The sequence below is a fragment of the Pipra filicauda genome, unplaced genomic scaffold (genome assembly GCF_003945595.2).
Source record: "Pipra filicauda isolate LSUMZ 115617 unplaced genomic scaffold, ASM394559v2 scaffold217_size2002032_pilon, whole genome shotgun sequence".
Classification (NCBI taxonomy): domain Eukaryota; kingdom Metazoa; phylum Chordata; class Aves; order Passeriformes; family Pipridae; genus Pipra; species Pipra filicauda.
The window spans coordinates 777,731-795,078 of record NW_024104329.1 but is presented as its reverse complement, the minus strand read 5'-3'; the positions used below and the strand labels follow the sequence as shown (position 1 = coordinate 795,078).

The 17,348-nt window shown below is 35.6% G+C and overlaps 1 protein-coding gene across 2 annotated transcripts in view; it reads right to left on the bottom strand.

Annotated features, from left to right (window-relative positions):
* Nucleotides 1–17,348, bottom strand: part of CHID1 (chitinase domain containing 1) — a 99,737-nt gene that overhangs the window by 45,353 nt on the left and 37,036 nt on the right. The window lies entirely within an intron of this gene.

The window sequence follows — 17,348 nt, the reverse complement described above, 5'->3', positions numbered from 1 at the left end:
GAGGAACACACCTTAATTCCTTTGAGGTATTTCACTGGTGTTTCCCTGTTGGCTCCTATTACCTCAGGAGCTTCACTGTCACCCACATGGAAGAGCAATAGTGGGTAATAGTCCAAGGGCTGTACGAGGCTAAGTTTCCTGGTGATGTTCTTAACCCAGGCCCCAGGGAGGCAGAAGACTTCCCTAAGAGAAGGGTCTGTCTGGCATATTTGGTTCCTGGTAGAAGGGAGTTATCTACCACCACCACCCATCTTTTTTTCCTTGTGGAGATGGTCATCAGACAGGGAGCAGTCCTTTTTAACCTTGGCAATACCTCTTGTGTAGCTGGCCCATTATCCACATCATCCACTGACTTACCTTACACATCATTACTGTTGTACAGAAATATCTGGGAAGGCAAGGTGGGCAAAGAGGGGGTTTGCCTGCTGCTCCGAGCACATACTTGTCTCCATTTACTCTTTTCCTTTAAGTTACTGCCTTCTGCATGGCAGGGTGAGAATAGAGGATCCCCTCGATCTTGTGTTTTTTCTGGTGGCTGTTCCTGTTTCTGTCTCAGGGAGAGCAACGCATGGTTTTGCCAGTCTAACTCTTTCTCATTTCCCTACTAATGACCCTGTGTTCCACTCTTGTACTTTGAAATAGCAGCCAAATGTCCTAATAATGGTGGCTGATAAGCGTAGCTCTGAATAACAAAGTGCAATGTCTTTGAAAATACTGTTTTCCATTTCAAACAATGACATTAAGCGATTCAAAAGCATTATTTCATGCTTCTTATAATAGCCACATGAAATGGAAATTTCTTTTTTTGCTCACAGTACCAGATGAATACACACAAAAATGTATTGCTAGTAAAGGGTCATTTACTTCTTGTTTTATAGATTTTACACAGGCATTCACATCAAGCTTGAGCAGAAGCTATGTAATATGACTGATGCAGAATGAATTCCATCTTACTCAAATTATTTTGCAGTGCTTATTCTCATTAGAGAAGAAAGCTCCTTAGGTCAAAAGACAATGGAAATTATGTTTCTTTCTACCTAAGACTCTGAACTCTGAAATTAAACATAGTGCTTTAATATCTGGATACATTTAGACCTGCTCAAATAGGATTTAATATCCTATAAATAGCAAGCTCTAAGTTATCATTGGTACAGAGATAACTCTTGAAAGTGTTATTATATTTATAGGTAAAAAGTACACCATATTCTATACATGCAGCGCTCTCCATACACATATGTAGAAAATGTTACAATGAAATAAACATTTTTGTACTGCAATTTCTACAATGATAAAAGCTTTTTCTATCAAACAGTTATTTTTGAATTAACAACATTTCTGCTAATGCTAAAGGGAAAAGCACCTAAGAAGTTACCATATCAGTGAAATGAAATGGAGCCAAATAAGGAATCTACTATTAACTTCTGGAATAAGAAATGTTAATTCTTTAATGTTAACTGGCCTTTTGGGATTTCTAATAGGCTGAATCTAGCATACTGTGGGATTTTAGCATTGACATGTTTCTAATGAGAGGTTAATGAATCTAATCTCTCAAACCATGGTAAAACACAAGACTGGGATTCAAGGAGCCAGTTCTGACAGTGTTTGGCTGTGTTCCAGCTGGGTTCACTTATTCATGAAGAAGTTTCCATCAGACACTCTACTTCTTACTGAAACATGAAGTGAGTTGGAAAGAAAGGTCTCTGTGGTATAGAAGGAACTGTCAGCAACCCAAGGAAAAGGCCAAATTAAAATTAAAATTCATTAACCTTAGCATCTGTCAAACAGTTTCGAAAGGAAGAAGGAAAAAAGAAAAAAGAAGGGTGAATACAGTAGCCTGAGACAAACAGAATGCTACTTTTTACCTGTTTCCCAGAAAACTATCTATTACATCAATAGCCTTAGTGCTCTGAGAACAGTATCTTTGATAAATAGAAATTATGCATCATAGCTAAGTACCATTCTTCACTGACAACTCCTTTGTCTACCTGACATTTGAATGTGACACGAATACCTTTTTCGTTCCTAAATTATCTATGGTCAAGGAGAAAGCACCCCACCAGCTAAGTCTACCCATCAAAAAGCTGTTGCAATATTCCCTGCAATCCACATCCAAGGAATCACAGTGAGAAATGCATAGGCATAAGTTACTCTAGACCAACTAAGTACACAGTTCACAGTGGACAGGAGATCCTCAGTTCCAAAAACAGCGAAGTTTCCTACGCCTTGAGCTTTACATGGATTCGCTGGCAACCAGCAACCAGCTTATGGTAGGGAGGCTTGCTCTCTTCACAACCCTAACTTAGCTCTGCTAAGCCATCTATATTCAGAGAAGTTTGCTTATCTTTCAGAGCATCGGTCTTTGCCAAATTTGAAGTAGTTCATATATGCAAAAGGCATTGTAGAGAACAAGCGCGTGAATATGTTGACCAACAGAGACAGTATAATATTTATTTTCTTAAGAAATTTAGAAAAATATTAATAATCTGGATGATCAAGTGCAGAATATTCAAGATATGAAATTTATCAAAATAAAACCACATCATGTATTTGAACACTAGCATATATGTAACATGCATAAGCAGCTCAAAAGCAAACAGAGCTCAGTGAAACTTCAAGCTCTCATAAAGAGTTACTATTTTTCATTGCTAGTTCAAAAATCACTCAGCAACTCAATGCATAATTTACTTCAGTCCTGTCCTCAAAACAGCTTTTTTTTTTCAGACTACTCTAATGAATACTTGGATTTTGTCTTTATACATTTTACATTTCCTAGCAACTGAAAGCACAATTCTACAATTTAACAGTGCTATTTACCATATGAGTAAACAAATAAATATATTTTATGCAAGTTCTTCAGCCAGTCTCACTGCTTTTCAAATGTTGCAGTGTTTCTATGCAATTGTGAATGATTAGTGTCCTTCCCTCATCCTTCCCTGCTTAGCTTCCTTTTAAGTTTGTTCCTGCCTAAGATAGAGCTCTTTTTCAATACAAGCATGTCAGGATGATCAAAAGTCCTGCAATATTGTCAATATTTTATTTATATTTCTAATTTATTTTAGGATTAACATGCTCCTCTTCCCCCAGACCAGATCTTGAGCTGAATTTCAGATGTTAATCTAATTCACTTTGTTTGGAAACTGTGTTTTCTTTTTTGGATTAAGTAACTTCCAACTCTGGCACTAGGAATGTCCCTTTTTGGTACTGCAACACTGGGAAAAGGTTTAAGCCACTCTGAAAGCAACACACTCAATACCCACTTGAAGCATTCTTATTTGAGAACTTTTTATTTCAATGTATCAAAGTTTGTAAAGTATGTAGAAATTGAAATTATAAATAGAATCACTTTTTCAAACTATGCTTTATCACAGTGAGAGAACATGCCAGGGTATGGCAAATGTTCCATGAGGTGAACATACAAATTAAAAATATGTAGTAGAAATATTAAAGATTTGGAATAAATAATAATGGCCAGTCTTCGCGAGCGAAGATTTTGGGAAAGGTCATTAACCCTTCCAGCCTGCGCAGTGGATTTTTAGGTGAGACACAGCGTGCGCTGAACTGAGCCCACCCTTTAGTCCTGAGGTTCATCTGCCGGGGCCGAGCAAAGCTTGGACAGTGGCAGTGAGGTCCCCAGGATGTAGGTTTGTTTAGAGTGACCTTCTCTTAGGTGGATTGCCTACCAAGGCTGACGAGCTCCACCTGCCCAGGGGGCCGGGAATCGAACCCGGGTCGCAGAGGTGAGAGTCAGGCACTCTAACCACTAGACCACCAGAGGCCCCCTAAAGATTTGGAATAAATATCTTAAAAATCACACAGAAAATAGCAAGCCTAAATAAAACAACTTCTAATGAGATTTACACCACTGGTACTGTTATTGGGTTGTCATTTGTTTCCCGCACAGAAGAAATCCATTAAAATGGTCCTCCAGGACTGCTAAAAGATAGTATTATGTATCCTTCTCTGACAAAGATTATTCTTCCTTGGACAGACAGCATTCAAAACTTTTACTCTGTATAATAAGATAATAAGACTTACAATAGATAAAAATACTTACTTGGAATCTCATCAAAGTAATTTCAAAGTAGGTGAAAATATTACTACATCTCTAGACAATCCTTGAACACATAGTACTCAGACAACCTTCTATTAGAGAGAGAACACTATAAAATGACCTTCTTTGTTTAGCTATAATAGAGGAAAATGCTGCCAACTAATACCATGAAGGAAGAGAAAGTATCAAATGCCACCATTTTAAAAAACACATTTTCAAAATCTGAAGCAAGATCCCTTGTTGCACAATATTTTGGGGTTATTCTTAAAAATAAGGAAAAAAAAAAAGGCAAAAAATCCTCTACAGTAAAGTAACTTGCCAAACTCTAAATCTATTTCATTCTTTTAAAGGATGTAAAAATGGTCAAAAAATCTCTCTTTCAACAGGCTATCAAATAAGGCAGAATATTCTATGATTTCCTTTTATTTATTCTCTCCCAGTAGCTCTCATAACCATAAAGAGAAGAGAACAGAATTGCTATCCACTGGAGGGCTGGAGAAAGACTGAGTTCTCTGGATCATTTCATGAGATGATTCTTGCACTGTCACTCACATGATAAAAATTATGCACCTGAACCAGTGTTAGTATGAAGCACGTTTAAGAAGCAAAAGTTCAGTTTACTTCCCATGAGAGTGAATTAGTTTTTTTCCCCAACTTTATAGCAATCCTGGTGGAGGCTTTGCTTGTTTAACAGATTCTATATTTGCCATTTTTCCTCTCTGTAAAAAAATCTATCCTCCAGACAAATTGTCTGGAGAGAAAAGGCAAAGTGACTTCATTCACGAAGATTGCCTTAGTTTATGGTTAAGTATAAAAAATTAGTAAGAGTTTGAAGCTACAGAATACAAGGCAGGAAGTGACATTAACAGGAAGAGCCTTTAAGAGAAATCAAAGGAATCAGGAATCAAGAAGAACTAGAGATAATGGAGAGAACTCATTAAATAACTGACTAAATGTATGTAATTAAAGTAATTCAAGAAACTGGAAATTATTAAAAGCTATTATTGGGTAAGGTAAAACACATCTTTGCTTTTGGTGAAAAGATCAGATATTCCTTCTAACTCCTCAAACCCATGAAAGCAAGACAGAAGCATAGCCCAGCTAAGATTTTCAGCTGACAACAAAATATTTATTATCCTATTACTACAGAGTGTTCTTGAATTTTGCATTACCTATTTTCACCATTACTCCAAACAATGCACCACAGGTGTTTTAAGTGGTATTTTTTCAATTTCAGATTGCTCTACAAAAGCACGAGCTGCATATTGAAATTAATGCCAAGTTGCTTAATCTGTACTAAAAATCTCAGTATTTGCCAAAGTTCAAATGCTCAAGTTCAAAGTTCAAAATGCTCCAGCAGCATTACTCCTAGAAGTAAAATACAAACATGTTTGCTTTTCTAATAGTTCAAATAAAGAAGAGGTTAAATAAACTGCTAAGGTTTCACAGTGAAGTCAACAGCATTGAGAAAGGAAATAAAAAAGAGCAGGTACAGATCTATTAAAAATTCTGCCTTTTTACCATTATATTCCTTTCCCTTTATAAATATAACCTTGATTTTTTTATCTTGCTAGCAAAAGGAACAAGGGTCTCCCCACAGACGTCTCTTTGGAATGTTTTCCTATTATTTGCTTTCCAAGCTCTAGAACAGTTCTAGTCTCATACAACAGCTTGCTTTGGAGGGCATGGGAGGCTTTGCTCCCCCCTGACACAGCACCATCAGTTATCATAGTTAGCATATTGACTGGAAATACCGATTTAACAAAAATACCAACAAAGGAAAAGAAAACATTTGCACAGCACTGTTCTCCTCAGATACCATGTTGGCAGTAACCAGTAGTGGAAGACTGAGGGCCTCAGTCTGACAGTCCAGTAAAGAACATTCTGAGGGTGGGAAGCCTCTGTCCCAACATCAGGTTATTTAAAGGACAGCTTCGACTTGGAATAATTAAAGTTGTATTTAAACAGAAATAGAAACTGCTCAAAGGAGGTTGAAAAGGCAAGGCAGGTCATCCAGTTAAAAGCACAGCTTCAGGCCATGGATTGGAAAGTTCTGGTCAAAGGTCTCAAATGCATCCCTTCAATTTGATGGTTCTTTCAGGACAAATCTGATGCCATTCCTTTTTTTTCAAATAGTGGAACAATAATTCCAGATAAGGATTCTATTAATCATAATTGTTTTATTATTATATTAAACTTGGAGACATGATTACAGAAAAGTAGTCACTACATTACAACTATTAAAATGGCAAAAAACTAAAGAAAACGGGGAAAAAATGAAGACATTTAGTGCCATTGCACCAGAGCATTATAACATGGTCATCCACAACATACCTCATGCCCAATATCCCAGTAACTGCAACCACTTGGGTTTTATGCATCCTTAAAAAGATAACTGTACTAAATGGCAAGATGCTCCAGACTTTAACAGCTAGGAAAGATTACATAAACAGAATCATTGCTCCACATACAAATGAGAGCTTTACAAAGAAGTTAAATTCAGTATTTGAGCATTTTGCAGTAAATAAATAGATCATTCTATCACTTATGCCACAATTGTATGGTTTTTCTTTCTTTCTTCAGGGCCCAGTACCTATGTAGAAGGATAGAAACTCTTTTTTTACCAAACATTACTCAAAATTATTTCTGCAAGGATTTTTCCCATATTTCTGCAAATATTGCTAGTTCAGCTTAGCTACAACTGGCTACTAGAGAATACAATTAGACTATGAAAAAAAATCAGCTTTAAAACTGACATTATAATACTGAATAAATACACATATCAGCATTTTTCAAATCATGCATTTATATAAATGAGGGAAGGTTAATTTCAAAAGCCTTCTCTTCCCCCATCACTCTTCTTGTCTTTACGTCTGATTTTGTGCCAGCTGAGGACTCATTTTCATGAACAAATAGTTTTTCAGTGGATGCAGGCTTTATGTGTAAAATATGGTAAAATAGATAAATGTTAAAATGTGTTTCTCATTTCTAATCACATTCAAAACAAAGATTCCAAGTTGAAACTTTAATGTGAAAATAAGCTCTGGAATAAAATCATTACCTTGTGAAGAAAGAGTTTTATTGTATTCATCAGTATCTTATAAAAAAAATTCAGCTCAAGAAACATTCTATTACTAAAATTCAGATACCCAAGAAATCAAAGCTGCCCAAATACTTTAATTGCAGAGATTTCAAAACTCATGCAGGGAGGAAAAGAAACATTTAAATAGAAGATTATTCAATGTCAGAATCCAAGAAATATTTATAACAGTGGTCAAAACATAAACAAGCAAGCAGAAAATATGACCTAGATTAGCTAATGCTACTACAGTGGTCTCTGAGCACATTTTGGAATTTGGATACTAAGGAGACAGGAAAAACAGTTTTGGAAATAATTAATTCTTAACATTTTAAACCCTCCATAGGTATCAGAGTGAATTACATTTGACTGCTTCAGTGGATTTTCTACACAGAATGTATATAAATAACAGCACCACAATTCCAAGGACAACTTCTCATCAAATCCATGTGAACAGAAACACTCTAATTTCAAATAAGAAGCTGTCAACATGTAGCAGAACAGAAGGGGTGATCATAAATTGTGTCCATTGCTAAAGGAATTCCAGTAACTAACTGCAGTGAATTTAGAGAAAGTGAATGGAAAAAAAATTATTAGAATGTAATTCTGAACAGCACATGTGAAAATATGCACATTAATGTCATTTGAAATAAATGGCTCCATGTAATTTTTTCCATGCTCTAAAACTACTATTTTTGAAGACATTTACTCTTCCTTACTGCACCTAAAAGAAACCACTTCTTTTCCTGTTCAAGTACGAGATTAGTGAGGAATTCTTCAGAACAATTTGTTTCACCTGTTGCCACAGACTCCCTACTGCTTAAATCTATCTACTAATGCACTTGAAGATTTTATGTTCCTAATCCACTCATATTTAAACATCTCTTTCTCACAGTACTATAAAACAGATTCTAATAAAATACTATTTATCTTGGAAGACATTTCTGTACATACTAATGGATGCTATCAGTCCTTCATTATGCAGCTTGAAAACTACCATTTCACAAAAGACCAATGGCAAATGGTTTCTTTGCAAATTTACCGTGGGTTACTTTAAGGCAAGCTCATGATTCGGTATCAGATTTTTGCTTTAGAAACCCACAGATTTTCAATTATTCTTAATACATTTGCTGAATAAATGCTGCCAGTCAACTACAGGGTTCCAGGCACATCTTATTCTTAATATTCCTATTACGGATTTTCTCAAGGAAGACTCTAGGGGTAAGAAGCAAGATGAAAACTCCTCATTTTTTGAAAGAGGTTTTCAGCTCTGATTGAAGTGTATTGGTGGAGCTCTCTGTAAGCTTGACATACTACCATCAGTGGAACAGGGCTTTTTTTTTTTTTTTTAATCTGAGGAGAGACTAAATTTACTTTATATTTAGCAAGCACCTTAGTTTCTCCTGACTCAAATTTAAACTGATTTTCTTAAGACAAAACTTGTTTTAGTGGACAGTTTCCATCACCAGATTGATCAGTTTTCTTTCATGATTACATTTGTGAGGAATAAAAAAAAAAAAAAGCTAAAATACTCTTGAATATAATTGTTTCTAAATCAGAAAAAATATCCCACAGATACTGCTGTACTTGGCTATGCCTTTAAATGGAAGCACTGTGTCTGTTGCCCTCATCAACTCATAGTTCTAAAAATCTTATAACTGGCATCTTCAAGTAAGGCTCACAGAGACACAGACACTTAAGATTTAAACCTTTGCAACATGATATCCACCTTACACATACAGATGCTTATAAGATTGTTTTTCAGGGTCAACTATAAGAGAAATTACAAATGACAAACAATTTATCCTAAATTCATCTTTTACTATTCTACCCATTCCCATGTCTTCTGATTCATGTTCTCAAAGGTACACACATCAACAAAAAGAGAATTTTTCATGAGTCTTTCAATATGCAAACTCAAGTACAGAAACAAAATGAAGATAAACTAAACACTTAAGAATGTCTAGACTCAGCTAAAAGATGTTGTCCAAAAAAAGAAGGGTTAAGAATCCAAAGAAACTAGACTTTTAATTTGTAAGTAAGCAGCGATCAAGGTGATATGAGACCCTCACATCATATTTATAACTCAGAATTAACTGCAGAGACACGATGCTCCCCATAAATCTTTCTTCATGTATTCACTGGGTAATGAGGGCTCAGCAATGACAGTTTGCAATGACCATATTGGTTTCCCAGGTTTGGAACATAAAGGTCTCCCTAAAGAGGCATGCCACATTGATTTCTCTCCATACACTTATAATCCACAAATGCTAAAACCTAGGACCAATTCTATAGATTATTATTCCCAAAAGCAATCTTGACAATTTCTGCTGTCAATACTAAAATATATTCCACTTCTATATTGAGTTTTCTCAAACTGTCTAGTGTCTCATTACTATAAAATGTAGAATCTAGTGAAATGTAACTATACATATATCCATTAAAACATATTCAGAGCAGTGCAAGAGTATGGAAAGTGACAGCTTCATTGACTTTTACCTTTCTTGGTTTATGGTTCCAAGAGATCAGTGTATTATGCACAGACCTCTAACCCACAACTACTTCTCAGTTGGAAACATTTTCCTAAGTTACTAGGGCTCAAAGCCCAGGACTCACAGACATTTGCTTTCACTCACAGGAAGAAAATAGTCTTGTACACTACTAATGTCTCTAAATCTGGTAAATACAAGGAGATCCTAAAGATAAGATGACTTCCTCTAGGTTTTAACCATCGTAGTAAATGAATTTATATTGAAAATTGCAAGCACCATCTGCCATCTACACCCCCATCCTCTATTTAAGGTTGGCAGTAGGACTATCCCCAGTCTTACACAAACTGGATCACAGAACTTACAGGCTCCTATTTAGCCCTCTTGCTCAATCAATATCCTCACTCACAAACAGGGAGGTGAATGGACCTGTTCTGAGCCTGGCAATACAGCTACCTTGCACTTCACACGAAATACCACTCTAGAGGAATTTTCTTTTTCCTCTCAAACCTTAAGGACAGGCAAATAACAAAAGGCAGAAGCTATTTTCAAAAAGTTTAAAAAGATGTAGTATACGGAGATATTTTTACTTTTTTCAAAGACAGTTTCTTTCTAAAATAGTGTAACAAACCCGAAATTTGGTTTAAACAATGAAATGCCACACATAAAACATATAAGAAATGGGTAACTAGGATATATAGATATATTTTGGGCATAATCTTGTAGATTTCATTGAGTTTCCAAATAACTAATTTGTAATAATTTCCATAATACTGTATTTTTTCCTAAAAGTAGATGAAGCATCAGAGTCTGCCTTGATTTCCATTTTAGCCATGAACAACATTGCATTCCAGTAAAATTCTGAAATGCAACTCTCCTAGTTCTAGAGCACAAAATCCAAAAACTTACTTTAGCTCTAATTTATTACTCAGCATTTCTAGGTCCATTCTCCTAACAGAGACATGAATCAATTTAGGGCGGAAAAACTGCACTCTGCTTGCTGGCATTACTGATATACTGAAATATCTCATAAAATCATAAAGGAAAAATTTATTGGACCTTGTACCAATACTGAATGTTATCACCAGAAACCGTATTCAATCATCTGCCATGTAATTCCAAGTGTAAACAAGCTGTTTGCACAAATCAAAAGCTGTTAATGTTGTGGAACATACTTGGAGTTCTGTTACTTCAAAGACTATATAGCTATATGCCCCATTACTATTTCCTGCAAGTATCGCTTCAAGCCTATTCCTAAATCTTACATATTTCCACACTGGCTTTTCTCTCAGTTATTGAGTCCTTCCATTGGTAATTAGATGACTCTGCACACTTTGCTGCTGTAATTGCTACTTTTCTCTAGAATTGCAATAAACGTGCACATTTATTCTTGCCTTCTGAAAGAACTATGCCCCCAAAAAAATCCTTGAGAAATGTAAAAATATTTTTACAGACATTTTCCCACTGCCTTATGTGAAGAATAATCTATGTAACTTTACCTTTTCTTTTTTATTATTTGTACTTATGTGTTTAAAAGCACTGTGTCAAAATGAAAGGAGGCATTTGGATTGTGTGATTCTGCCTATATCAAACTTACAGTTCATATCAGAATGGAGCTTCTACAATAAAAACTAGCACCACAGCTCAGTCTGCATCATTGAGCAGTCTCAGAGTGCATAAAATATTTGCCTTTTTTGGATGAAACAACTGCAGAGGCACTCTGACTGCTAATGAGTTTCAGCCCATAAGACCACACTAGAGTCATCCCAAAGAAAGAAGCCCCCAAGACTCATTGTGTAAAGCTCTAGGTCCCCGGCACCACTTTTGTGGCAGTCTGTTTGACAGCATACAAATAGCCAAGTAACAAAGACATGACTTCATTAAAAAAAAAAAAAAAAAAAGAAAGAAAAGAAGAGGCACAAAAAACTGTGCTTTAGCAGGAATTACTTTATGTTTCAGAGCTTTCTTTGGAAGCTGTGCTCTTTAGCAAGTGAAGGAGTATATAGTTGTCTTCCTCTAAATTCAACGAATTGAAATTACATTTGAATTACCAAGAAAGTTCATTCCAACTTTTAAAACCGTGCTGATGATATTCAGATCAGTTTCAAAAACCCTATCTTGATTTTAAATCTGACTGTTTCCCCAATAATCATGGCAATTCAATTCACTGAACAAACTAATGTTAAAATTAGATAATAAGGATTGCAAGATCAGTTTAAGATTAGAAAAACTCCAAGCTACTTGCTCTTGAAATAAAAGCTTGTCTGTTAAAAAAAAAAAAAAGCATAACATCAAACAATGCCCCTCCTTCAACAAAATACAAATGATCTCATTACTGTCACTTTTGTAGTAAGAGAATAGACAATCAGTCTAAAATTCCAGTTTCTTGTTTCTTTTTTTTTTCTCCCCTCAAGAAAAGGTCAAAAACTCTCCCTGGTTAGAAATAAGACAAAAATATATCCAGCTGCCTGCAGCCAAGACTTTAGCCTATGCATCCATCACTGCCTTCTAGGTCCCAGGGCAGGCTACACCCAGGTTGCTGTCTTTTGGCTCCAAAAGAAGACTTCATGCTTTCAGAATCAGAAGCTTCCCAGAGGAATCTATAATGCATATGGTCCAACAAGTCAGCACAGTGCACTTAGCCAGCTCTAGGCTAACTTACATAAAGACACCATGCATTTTCAGGAAGCTCTTAACACACATCCCCAATTGATTTGCAATGGAACTGAACACAATGAGTACCTTGTGAGGGACAGCCAGCACCAAGCAAAAATGAATCATTATCTTTTCAGTACAGGGCATAAGAGAGGATGGGGCAATGGGAGCTAAGGGATTCATAGGGGAGTGATCTGGACACATACATAGTGTTATCTGTTCTATGTTCTTTGATAATCATCACATATTTGAAGAGATTCAGTCAGAGCTAGTAGTGGTTTTAAGTCTACTAATGGTGATCTCACAAGCCCAAATAAGGCTACCAAAGGCATGACTGTCTTTCACTCTACACTGGGTGCAGACACCCATATATAAACCTAGGAACACAAGTAAATTTAATTTACGGTAAAGGTTTCTGGCTCTTCTCTTTGTTTTAAACCACGGAAGTAATTTTACTAATTTCATCATGCTATCTTCTAATCATTAGAGTACAACAATGAGACAGTAAAGAACTTTATCCTTATTATTTTGTCAACATTTAACTGCCTAAATATTGCCTCCAGCAAATTTACTATCAGAAAAAGATCCTGAGACACAGAGAAGAGCACATTTTTAAAGCAGATGCACTGAGATATACACACTCCCTCATAGCCAATATGTCATTGTACAAGTGAACTTCAGAACCAGTCATTTGCTTAATAAACAAAAGCCACCTTTTCCTCATTTCAAAAGAAATAAGGAATATGTTTTACATTAAAAACAACTAATATAGCTTTTGTATTTATCATCATATTTACAACTTGGATAAGCTGAAATATGACCATAAATTTACTTCATAAGATGTTCTATCCAACTTACGTGAATCAACAAGTCTTACACTTTCAGCTAACAGCTCACACACACCTTCCATTCCTAAAGGGATGGAGGGACAGATATACCATGGAAACCACACATAACAGAATACCCCAGAGGGAATTTAATAGAGTAAACCTTTTGAAACACTCCTGAAATATTTAGACATTTGTAACACAGAAATAACTTCTGATTTCAGGCCCAATTGTAACTTCCTCCCATCACTGCCATGATTTTACCATCTGACCCAGCAGTACAATTTAAGAAGAAAGAGCTTAACAGTTTCTCCAATGAAGAGGAGAGCTGGTCAACAGGTCAAGGCATTCAGTCCTACAGAGCTAATTGGTCAATCAGTTTATTTGAAATACTAGTATATCCCCAACATTATATAACCAATGAGAAAAATGGATTAAATCAGGAGACAGAATCCTGGCATACAGGGAAGTAATGGAAATCCTGGGAGAATTACAGCATGAAGAGAAATGTTGCAAAACCCTTGCAGCTTGAAGAGTAAAAGTGTTCCTGGCAGTAGCTTTTTTGCTACCTTCTGTAAGACAGAATCATGAGTCACAGTTGGCCCAAATATTCTTAAATTGCTGCTAATAAAGACACTGCCATGATAATTCAGAGAAAAAGTTCACCTCTAACTGTTTCTAAGTACCACTTTTTATTACCTGCTATTTACAAAATGGCAGGCAGCCAATAAAATTCTCAGTAGAACTCTATATCCTCATATTGCTTGCAAGTCATCTTATTTTCTATCTCTGAATAGCACAATGCATTGTCAAATTAGTTTCTCCCTTGCTTCATCTGGCAATTTATTATATCAATCTTCTTAAATGTTTAAAATTAACATAAAAATCCCTATTCAGATTACTTTAAATAAAATGTAAGCATACACAGCACTGTTTCAAAATAATGGAATTATTTATATAACTATTTTCAATAGCTAAGGCTGGAACAAAAGCAGATTGAATGCAGAATATACTCAAAAGTTATATAGAGTCAGATGAAACATTAGAGATGTATCTTCCCTCTTTCAACACTATACAAAAAAAAGTGACAAAATAATACATTAAATAATACTTTACTTAAATAATACATTAAATAATAATAATACATTAAACTTACAGGGATATGCTCAATAAAGAAGGTTGATTTATTAAAGGTAAGCAACATCATCTCCATATGACAGCTTTTGATTTACATTTCTTTTAATTCACAGCTGGCAATGAAGTCTGTCAGTTCCCCTTTGGTCCAGGTCATAACGGATATAGATTTTAGATGGTGTGGAATGAAAAACACCACTACACTGTTGTCTAATCCCCCACTGTTGTCTAATTCTCCCGTGACAATAGAAAACAAAACTGCAACTGATATATAATGTCCCAATGATTAAGAGAGATTCTGTAGAGCAGATAGCTAAAGGTGAAAAATGTACACTGGAAGTAAGAGCTCGTGAGATTGAGGGGCTTGCTGACCTACTACAGGTCTCTAAAAAGGACTCAAAGATTCCTCAGAAAGACTAAACAATTTCTTAAGCTTCAGGGTATACTGAAGAATTATTCACCCAAGACATACACTTTTGAGGTGAACAGGAAAATACTGTCAGGTTGCGTATCAATAGAGGACATGCTGGAACCAGCTGATCATTAGAACAGCAAGTCAGCAGCACCAGATGGTTATGTTCAGATTTCAATACAGTGGAAAGTTATAATGACTGCATCTTAGCAATTCAGACACCTGATTCTTGACAGCCAGGGGGCAGAAAACAGTGCCAGAAGCACTAGAGATGATTTGGGAATCACAGACACAAACCCTTTATTTCCAGCTTAGGATTTCATACAAATTATGTCCCAATGAAATACACTTGAACGTAGCTTCCTTCCACATAACCCACAATGGCACTTGGTTGATTACAGCAACCAGAATGTGCTATAATCTCTGAGATTGACTCATTGTATCAACAAGTCATAGCTGTCACTGAGTTGCAAGACAAACACATTGTTACTGCAGTTATAGAAACTGTAGTTCCTACTGTAACAACCAAGGACAAACTATCTTGTGCTGTAAGAGAAAAATTGTTTTCATTTCATTTAATCCTGAGATACAGATATATATACATGCAAGCATATAGGTATATACCTATTACTTCTTATGATGTGTATGAAGGAAACAGGATATTACACAGAAAGGTTGTATATCTTTTCAAGTACTTCTACCTTTAGATTACATTCTGCAATAAAAAACACTGCCAAATAATATTTTATGCAAACAGGGATTCTACTGTAAGTTATTTTATGAATTTCTGGACTGAAAAAATATGCAGTGAATGAAATCTACCTGTGTTCAGAGCCTCTTTCCATCACCTAATTCCTATCCTAAAGAAAAACAAAAACACGAGACCAGCAAAGGTTTCTGCATTCTGCATGCAATCCTATGTATAAGCTTTACTAATAATCAATTTAAGTGCCTAATACATTGACATAAAACAACTTGAGAATATACAGTTTGCCTCTGAATCTTGCAGATTTCCATCTTTGTTCTTAAAGAGGATCAGACTCCCATGCATACGCTTCAACAAAACAATGTGCACCTTACAGTGTGTCAAGGAGCACTGACTTGTTGGGTACTTGCACAAGCAATAAATTTCAGATGCAAAAACTTAAGCAGAAATCTACAACAAAGTTGATACTCACCATACTGCATTTAACTGAACATATTTTGAATTAATTTTAATACCAGTACTTTAGCTTAACGTCACTATCACTACAATATATGGAGGGTGCCTTAAAGGAGTCATGAATCAATCTTCAAAACTTCTGGCAGGCCAAAGGACTTCCTTACAAACCACCTGATACCAATTAAGTGGCAGAAAGCTCATTTTACATAAAAAACCTTTTCCCCCCATTTTCTCTATGTCAGAAGCTTGGCCTATTTTGAAGCTGTTTTACCTTGAATCTATTTTACTATTACATTATTACACGTGACATATACAGCAAAGACTAATCCATAACTGTGCATGCTCAAAACTATATTTCTGGAAAACTAAACTTAACCATTGACTGGTGGGTAAGGCAGTAAATTGAAAATGAGTGTGTTTTATGTACAAACTCAAAGTCTCTTAAAGATTTTGTCCAGAACCTTGCTCCTGGTAGATATCTGAAAAACTACAATCATATGATCTGTCAATGAAGAATATGTTAACAGGACCATTCTCTGTATAAAACATATTGTACCACACTGTGTACCACTGTCCTACTTACAGGTGAATATAGCCTCTTTCAGTAAAAGTTAGAGTAATCATACGTGAGTCTTAGTTAGGCTATTTTTGCCATTAATTAAAAAGCAATGTGAATTAATGCTATATGAAATTAATACTATGAAAGGAGAATCTATGAAAAGTAAAAGTAGATGCCACCCTAGTGCTCAGTGTTTTTTCAAGTAGAAACTTCATTTCACAAGTTGCAGTTCAGAAAAAAAAGCAAGAACCTTTTACTCTGCTGGATAGTTCTATACTCCTACTTGCAAAAGGAACTAAATATTACAGTGAAGCTAAATAATTTTGCTGAGCTTGTATAATTAGGTCTGTAAATCAACAATGCTTTCACTATTGAGTATTTCTCCTGCCTAATCACTACAACTAACTTTACAGAAATCATTCTGAAATACTCTCTATATACCTTTTGCTACAGACAATGGCTTTATTTTCCCCTTTTCTGTTATTCAGTCAGATTCAAACGCAATTCAGTACCGGCAGAAATCTGTGTCTAGAGTATTATATCCCTGCAAAGAGCCAAGGAGAAGAAGGAAGAAAGCAGAGGCAAGCACAATGATGAGTGTGTGTTTGTGTAACTGAAGACATGGATGCAAAAATTCAGAGCCCTGACTTACACAATCCACCTCAGATAGTATTTCAATGTCTATAAAACAGTCTGTTATTATATTTAAATATTGTGCGGTAATGAACTTAGTAACCTCTGAAAGTGAGAACAGTCACCTTGTGTGCTTTAGGTTTGTTACCACTTGGCTTGGTTCTATTTCAAAATATAGCAACAAATTTCTGAACAAACCTGATTTTCCTGCCAAATTCATTTTTCTTCTGGCTAGATGTACTATATCCTGACTGTATTTTTACAAAGCTCACTGTTATTACAGGTGGTTATTACCCAAAACTAAAACCATTCTCCTCTGAGAATCAATATAAAATTTTAAGCTAGCT